The 9,232-nt window shown below is 38.1% G+C and overlaps 1 non-coding gene across 1 annotated transcript; it reads right to left on the bottom strand.

Annotated features, from left to right (window-relative positions):
• Positions 1-1,508: 1,508 nt before the first annotated feature.
• Positions 1,509-1,615, bottom strand: LOC136231655 (small nucleolar RNA R71). The gene has a single exon (XR_010690025.1). It is a non-coding gene; the product is annotated as a small nucleolar RNA R71 (small nucleolar RNA).
• Positions 1,616-9,232: the final 7,617 nt, after the last annotated feature.

Genomic DNA, 9,232 nt, shown 5'->3' with positions numbered 1-9,232 from the left:
TTCTTTCATTATCTCTTAGGGATATTTTAGTCTTTCTTCTTACGGTTTTCCACCCTATAAATAGAGGCTTAATATTCCCTAGAGAGAGGAAAACTAGGTTTTACAGATTTTCATTTGTATTGTTGAATTATTTTCATAATGAGTAGCTAAGTTTCATTTTCTGATTCAAAAAGGAATTCATTTGGTTAAAAGTTGTGAGGTTTCATGTATTAAATCTTTCAAGTATTAATTCAAGCTCTGATTTTCTTCTTCATTTCTTTTTATGATAATTGAATCATATTCAATCTTTTATTGCTAAGTATTTATTCTTGATCCGTAATTGTCTTGAATGAATTACAACAAGTAGCAAAAATCGATCTTGAGTAATTGAATTTTTGCTTGAGATTGATTGGGAAGAAAATTCAATCAATTGCTATTGTTTGTCGACGTTGCTCTCAATAGGAATTGATTTGATAAACTTTCTTAATTCTAATGCGGTTATTGAGGAATTGGATATGCTTCATTCCCTTTTCTTACTAACTAGGTTGATTTAGATGGTCCATTTAAACTAATAAATTAAGAGAAAGTGAAAGAGTGAATTAGGTAATCCTTATACCCTTTAATCAATGATTTGAATTTTAACTTATTTATCATTTAAACCAAGGATCAACGAACACCCAATGAACCCAATATCTTGAATCAAGGTTTTCTCATTATTGAATTCCAATTTACTTTACTTGTTTAATTTGATTTAATCATCCATCAAAATCAAAACCCCCCTTTTTATTTTATTTTCTCATTTGAATTAAGAGGTTAATTGTTCCCTTGGGATTCGACCTGGTCTTACTATTACTACAAATCAAATTGTAGTCCAATAGAGAAATCAATAAAAATTATAAATCTATTTTGTCGGGCTTCGACAAACCCGTCAAAATTTGGCGCCGTTGCCGGGGAACAATTTAGTTTCTTGATTCATTTTCCTTTGCTTTTGAGATTTTTATGACCCGCACCTCTCTGGAAGTGAATGAATATTCATTTCTAAAATAGAAAAATAAATACAGAGGTTAAGAAAAGAAAAAAGACAAAGGAGTGTTTATTCATCGTCTTTAGAAAATTTTGAAGAAATCAGAGAAAATTTTGTTTTTCAAAGTGAGGAAGAGACGATGGCTGGAAATAGAACATTAAGGGACTTTGCTGCACCCAATTTAAATCACCAATAATTTTGCATTGAGTTCCCAAATCCAGAGGTACCTTTTGAACTTAAATATGGATTAATTCACTTACTCCCTTCTTTTCATGGTCTTACAGGTGAAGATCCTCATAAACATTTGAAGGAATTTCATGTTGTTTGTTCCAGTTTGAAACCTGAACGAGTAACCGAAGAGCAAGTTAAACTACAAGCCTTTCCTTTTTCTTTAAAAGACAAGGCTAAGGATTGGTTGTACTATCTTCCATCGGGATCTATCACGACATGGACAGAAATGCAAAGGTTATTTCTAGAGAAATTCTTTCCAACTTCACGTGCAACAAATATTAGAAAGGAGATATGTGGAATTAGACAAGCTTGTGGAGAAACCTTATATGAATATTGGGAGAGGTTCAAGCAACTATGCACTAGTTGCCAACATCATCAAATACCCGAACAACTCCTTATCCAATATTTTTATAAGGGATTGGCTCCAATTGATAGAAGCATGATTGATGCAGCTAGTGGAGGAGCGTTGGTGAATAAGACACCCGATGAGGCAAGACCATTAATCTCCAAAATGGCTGAAAACTCCCAACAATTTGGAATAAGATCAAACAAAACGACCCAGAAAATTAATGAGGTAAGTAATTATAACATTGAAAATAAATTTACTGAATTAGTGTCTTTGGTTCGTTAAATTGCTGCAGACAAAGTGCAACCCGAAAAGGTGTGTGGAGTATGTTCAAGTGTGGGACTGTCGGAGATTAATATAAGATATATGATTGGACCTTAACTATCAGTTCGAGCTTTTAGTTCAATCGGTTCCAGAACATGGTATCAGAGCCTCTAGGACCAAACGGTCGAGGGTTCGAGTCCCGACAACCTCATTAATTTGTGGAATTAAAATCACATGGCGAGATGGGCCTATGTTGTGCACGCTGCAAGCCCAATGGGCATTTGCGTGTGGGGGTGTGTCGGAGATTAATATAAGATATATGATTGGACCTTAACTATCAACTCGAGTTTTTAGTTCAATCAGGTTTCTTAACATGGTATCAGAGCCTCTAGGACCAAACGGTCGAGGGTTCGAGTCCCGGCAACCTCATTAATTTGTGGAATTAAAATCACATGGCGAGATGGGCCTGTGTTGTGCACGCTGCAAGCCCGGTTCCATAACAGGGACATCATACTGATGAGTGCCCATCATTACAAGAAGATTTCCAACAAGCAAGGTTATGGAAATCAAGGAGGACAGCCAAGGTTTCAAAACCAGTCATATAATAGACAACCTCAAGTGCAAGGACCATCTAAACCTTTAACTTCTAAGTCATGTATGCCTTTAGAAGACATTGTTAAAAGCTTTGTTGAAAGTACTTTGAAATTTCAACAGAAAATGAAGGCGGAAATTCAGAATTTGGGAAGTCAAATGACTCAATTAGCTACCTCAGTTCATAAATTGGAGGCACAAAATTCTGAAAAATTACATTCCCAAACTATGGAGAACCCAAAGGAAAATGCTTCTGCAATCACATTGAGAAATGGGAAGGAAGTTCAATCAACTCCACCTCCAAAGAGAGAAGAAAAACAAGAGGAACCGCCAATTGTACCCAAGGAAGATCCTAAGGTAAATTTTACTCTTATTCCATTAATTCCATCTAAATTAGCCCCTTTTCCTTCAAGGTTAGAAAAATAAAAAAAAGGAAGAATATGAGAAAGAAGTCTTGAAAACCTTTCGAAGGGTAGAGGTAGACATTCCACTACTTGATGTTATCAAGCAAATTCCAAAGTATGCAAAATTTTTGAAGGAATTGTGCACAAACAAGAGAAAGTTGAAAATTGATGAAAGAGTAAGTGTGAGGGAAAATGTTTTAGCTGTGATTAAAAAGAGTATACCTACTAAATGTAAGGACCCGGGCATGTTTACAATGCCGTGTGTTATTAGAAATAAACGAATTGAACATGCCATGCTAGATTTAGGAGTATAAATAAATGTAATGCCTTATTCTATTTATAATGCTCTTAATTTGGGACATTTGAAAGAAACTAGGGTAGTGATTCAATTAGCTGATCGTTCTAACTCTTATCCGCAAGGAGTTGTGAAAGATGTTTTAGTGTAGGTCAATGAATTGATTTTTCTAGTGGATTTCTATATTTTGAAAATGTAGAATGATGCATCTGGAAATTCAGCACCTTTGCTACTTGGAAGGCCATTTATGAAAAGAGTAAGAACAAAGATTGATGTTCATGAGGGTACTCTCTCTCTATAGAATTTGACGGAGAGATGGTAAAATTTAATATTTTTGATGCCATGAAGTACCCAAAAAATCCAGATACAGTTTATCATGTTGATGTAATTGACTCACTTATGCAGTAAAAATTTCAAGCAAAAACTAGTCTATGTGAGTTGGAAGAAGGTGAATAAGCAAGTGATAATTCATTGAAGGAGGTGCAAAAAGGTATAGAAAAATTTGATATTGAAATACCTAATACTTACAAGAAAATGCTACCTTCAATTTTGTAGGCTCCAAGGCTTGAAATGAAGGTTTTACCAGATCATTTAAAGTATGTCTATTTGGAAGAAGAGGAGACACTTTCGGTGATAATTGCAAAAGGTTTAAGCATGGAGCAAGAAGAAAGTTTGATAAAAGTTCTTCAAGAGCATAAAAAGGCAATTGGTTGGACTTTAGCTGACATTAAAGGCATTAGCCAATCTATTTGTATGCATCGAATTTTCTTAGAAGAAGATACAAAACTAGTGAGGGAGCCACTAAGAAAACTCAATCCGGTATTGAAAGAGGTAGTGATGAAAGAGGTCATCAAGCTTTTGGATGAAGGGATAATCTATGCCATCAACCGTATAAACATTAGAAGTCATTATTTGTCATAGTTATAACTTATCGCATCCACATGACTCCATAGAGTTTTGTTATATAAATTCGCCTCACCCGTAGTTAGGAGTAGTTTGTAGTTGGTCCCCATATCAACCTCAAAGTATTCACCGCTTAAATAACGTATAAAACCGAGTTGTTTAATACTTGCAGTTATAAATCCCTTGGATTCGATACCCGGTCTTAACCGGATTATTACTTGATACGACGAGTGTTAGACGAGGTGCCGCGGCCTAATCTCCCGGGCGGACCGGGGGGTGGACAACCTCATGGCGACGTAAGCAGTGATTGGCGCCGAAAGCAACCAATCGTGGAATCAAGCTGCTCGGCAGGACCGGAGCTCGGAGATATGGAAGAGTCGCCACCCACGAATGGGAAAATGAACACCGATCCCTTACGGGAGACCGGTGTGGGTTCGGGAAACTTAGGTACGAGCCGAGAAGGCTAGCTCCTTTCCGGAGAAATGCTACTAGGCACCCCGACATCGCCCGGTTATGAACCACCGGCATCCTACTCAGCATGTTAGGCGATAACGGACTAATCGTATACTTCTTTAAGTTTAAAATTCATTTGAAACCTTTTCTTTCTTTTTTCAGAAACCGTTTTGAGCATATATTATTGTAAAGCCATATTAGTAAAGAATCACCCATTTATATTATACATACACAGAGAAGGGGGAAGAAAGAAGTGATTTATTTATAACTTTATTTAAATGTCATGCCTTGTGTTTATTCTACACTAACTTATTTCCCCAAAACGAGTTTATTTACATGGTCCGCACCTTAATCACCGTTGGAACGATTTAGGTGCGTTTTAAAACCCCGATTAGTGAAGTTTACTCGAGTCGCCGTTGGAACGACTCAAGTGCTTTGGAAACGTTTGAGACAAAACCTTTAGTTAAGAAAACGTGGTTAAACATACAAGTCAATTTTGTTTTGTACAAATCCTTTAAGAAAATGATTCAAAAACTCTATTATTCACAAAGAAAGCGATTTTAATTACCATGTTCACTTAATCCGCCTTTGGAACGGATTAAGGTTTTAAAACGTGGTGTTTTGGAAACGATTTGAAATATTAACAAAAAACAACTCCATTTATTTACATTAGGAACCTCTAAAAATTCATTAGTTTAAATAATCAAATTGAAAACTCTCTTTCTTTTGATTTATTTTCCCCTCTTATTTAATGGACTCTCTCTACCTATTATAATTACAATAATAAACCCATTTAAAGCAAGATTCATAATCAAATAAAGCCCATTTGAAACATGGACCCATGAATGACCCAAAAGAAGAAAGAAAGTAATTCTAGCATATATATATACATTTAAATCAAAAAGAGAATATGAAAATAAAAGTTAATAAAAGGAAACTATATAATACATATATGAAAATATTAGATAAAATACATTTATACTTTAAAGATGTGAAAATAGTAAATAAATCTCATAAATAAGAACATAACATTTACCCAAAATAATTTCATTCAATAACCAATAAAATAACCCAAATATCCCAAAACTACATATATACATAACTATTATAGTTTTAAATATATAAAAAAAAATAGCATATACTAATATCTATTGATTATTCCCTAAAATGCCCAAGTAAATAATCTTCAAAATAGGATCTAATATAACTCAAATGAATAAAAGAACAAATATATACATATACTTATGTTTTAAAAATTAAACAAGGAATGATATACAAACATCCTAAATAATTATATACACTAAACATCTAAAATAGTTTGAAACATATATATTACATAACTATACATATATATATTAAGGATTAAAAGCTTAGAAGTTGAGAAAAAGGGACTGAAATGGCATTTTTTGCGTTTCGGTAGATTTACCGACGGAAAATCCGTAGGTAAACAGCAATTAGTGACAGAAATGGCAAATTACAGCAGCACTCTAATTATTTCCAGATTTATTCAAAAGCTTTAAATTAAATCTAATTCAATCGTTTTGGGTTTCCGAACTACCAAAAATGGATCATAGTCAATAACGGAAGTTCCTAAAACGATGTTTTTATTTTAAAATATTATTTGGACATTTCTTTTAAATTAGAAACTTATAATTTCAACGTTTTTCGATACCCGAACTACCTTTTTATCGGATCACGGTTCGTATTGGGATATCAAAACGAGGTTTTCTATCTTAAAACAAAACCGAATTTTATTCAACACGAAACGAAAATTAAATAAATACGCTAATTAAATAAAACGTGATAAAATAAATAACTAATCAAATAAAGAAACTATAACATAAAAAATAAATAGAAGAAGAGAATAAATAAAATAAAATAAGAGAGTCTAGTCCTCGGATAATACCTTAAATTCGGTATCTGACAGTCGAAGCCGATCGATTCCACGAGTCGCGATCTTCCCTTTTTTATATTTTTTAGTAAAAGTTTAATTTTAGGAAACTCGGAATTTTCGAGAAAAAAAAATATTTTTCTCAAAAAAATTCACTTTCTCTCTCTAAAAATGTTTAGAGTGAGAAAGGCTCCAAGAAATCCCCTCTTTTCCTTCCTCCTTTTTCATTGGGATCCGTGCCCTTTATATAGGGAAACGGGTCCCGGAAACTTTGGGCGACGCCCGAGCAAAATTGGGCGTCGCCCAAAGCCGTTGGGCGGCCGCCCAACATCACGTTGGGCTACCGCCCAACATCACGTTGGGCTACCGCCCAACAATTGTTGGGCGGTCGCCCAACAGCGTTGGGCGAGCGCCCAACTGCCGTTGGGCGTCCGCCCGACGCGGTTGGGCGCTCGCGCCCCCCCTACCTTTGGGTTTCCGCCCAACGCGATTGGGCACTCGCTCAACGGCCGCCGGGGCGCGCCTCGCGTCGTCGGGCGTGCACGCCCCGCGGCCGTCGAACTCGCGTTCCGCGTCGTCGGGCGTTCACGCGTCGTGACCGCCGAATGCGTGTTCCGTGCCACCGGTTGCACACGTTGGCCGACGGGCGTGCGTCCCGTGCCGCCAAGCTCGTGCCTTGCTCGGACACCGAGCGCGTACTATTCATGGTTGGGTGCGTGCGTCCGACAGACGTCGAGCGCGTGCTTCGCGTCATCGAGCGTGCGTCCGACTGTCGTCGAATGCGCGCCGGCCGCCGCTAAGCACTCGCACCGTGCCGTTAAGCATTCGCGAGCTATCCGATCGACAACAGCGACCGACTGTAACTTTCGGAATCAATCGCTTCAACCGTCTTGTTTTCAGGTTTTCGTCACAGGTCCTCAGACTCGGTGTCTACAGTTGCCCCTACTTTTCTATTTTGACAGTGATGTGTGTGTTTTGAAAACGTTTTTTGCTAACATAACATATGCAATGTAAAACATATAAAAGTAAAAGACACGTAAAGAGTAGGAGGGAGCATACCTGACCTTCGCGCTGCGCGCTCCGGTGTCGTTCTCTGATTCCTTCCATCGTCACCTTTGGAGTGGCCATCGATGAATGTTCTTTTCTCGGAATCTAGTGTACGTTGGTTATGGGTAAGAATGGCTCAAAAGCAATTTCGGTCTATGACCGTTAATGGGATGGCTCAAAAGCAACTCAGGTCTGCGACCGCGAGTAAGATGGCTCAAAAGTGACCCTGGTCCACGACCGCGGGTAAAATGGCTCAAAAGCAACTCCGCTCTGCGACCGTGAGTCAGATGGCTCAAAAGCAACTCTAGTCTGCGACCGTGAGTAAGATGGCTCAAAACCAACCCTGGTCCACGACCGCGGGTAATATGGCTCAAAAGCGACCCTGGTCCACGACCGTGGGTGATATGGCTCAAAAGCAACTCCGGTCTGCGACCGCGAGTCAGATGGCTCAAAAGCAACTCCGGTCTGCGACCGTGAGTCAGATGGCTCAAAAGCGACCCTGGTCCACGACCGCGGGTAATATGGCTCAAAAGCGACCCTGGTCCACGACCGTGGGTAATATGGCTCAAAAGCAATTCAGGTTTGCGACCATGAGTCATATGGCTCAAAAGCGGGGATTGTTTCCGGATTTTCGTACAACACTGTTGTCTGTATTTTCTCACTGGAGCTATCATCTCGGAGGTTCAATGGGAACGTGTTTTAGTCTGAAGTGATATAGACTAATGATTGTTTTTCTGCTGACTATCGTCTGTACTTTGACTGGTGTCACTGTTCTGTAAAAATTGACTGTTGTCTAGAGTTCATGTCTTGACAATATTGGTCGTTGTCTAGGAGAAATGCAGGCTGAAACGGACTGCAAATCGGAGGTCTGTGCACCTAGTAATTAGTTATTTACTTTTTACCTTTATGTCAAATCGTACCTTTTTCACTATCTACGGGAATGCCATTCCCTCTCCCTATATAAAGTGGTGGGGTTTTATTTCAACCCCACACCTTCTCTCTCTTCTTTTTCTCTCTAGACTTCGATTTGGATTATTCTCGGGATGGATTTAGATGAATGGGATGGCACTAGAGGCATGGACGAGGTTTACATAAACCTAGATAGAGTGGAGCCCTTCCACGACCCTACGACGCATCTAAGCCGGACACACTGCAACGAGGTAAGTAATTTCTCACTTTTATTTGATTCAAACTCTAGGCTTTAGTATTCCTATCCGAACATGATTTGCATGCTAACCTTTAGACTGCCTTAGAGGACTTTAGCTAGAAAACATGAATTCCTTGACTTACAAGTAACACCTATTTATTTCTGCGTGAGGATGCGCGCTATATGCATGTGAATAGTGACACTACAAATTTATGAATGCTAACAGTAAAAAACAATGTGAATAGTAAAAACGTGAATAGTGCACGTGAATAGTAAAAACTTAACTAATGCACGTGAATAGTAAAACTTAACTAATGCGCGTGAATAGAAAAAACGTGAATAGTGCGCGTGAATAGTAAAAACGTGAATAGTGCGCGTGAATAGTGCACGTGAATAGTAAAAACGTGGATAGTAAAAACTTAGCTAATGCACGTGGATAGTAAAAACGTTAATAGTAAAAACTTAACTAATGCACGTGAATAGTAAAACCTAATCTATGCTTCTTGTCAATGCAGACGAGAGTGGATTAGAGAATTGACTAAACCTTACATGAATGACCCTAAAGGAGAGATTTTTACAGCAAGTTTGTCCTAACTGACCGGATGTCTCTAGGTTAGATAATGAAAGAATACCTAGTCTTTAACGCGTTCTCATTAA

Source organism: Euphorbia lathyris, chromosome 5 (genome assembly GCF_963576675.1).
Source record: "Euphorbia lathyris chromosome 5, ddEupLath1.1, whole genome shotgun sequence".
NCBI classification, from domain to species: Eukaryota; Viridiplantae; Streptophyta; class Magnoliopsida; order Malpighiales; family Euphorbiaceae; genus Euphorbia; species Euphorbia lathyris.
This window is presented reverse-complemented; position numbering and strand designations above follow the sequence as displayed.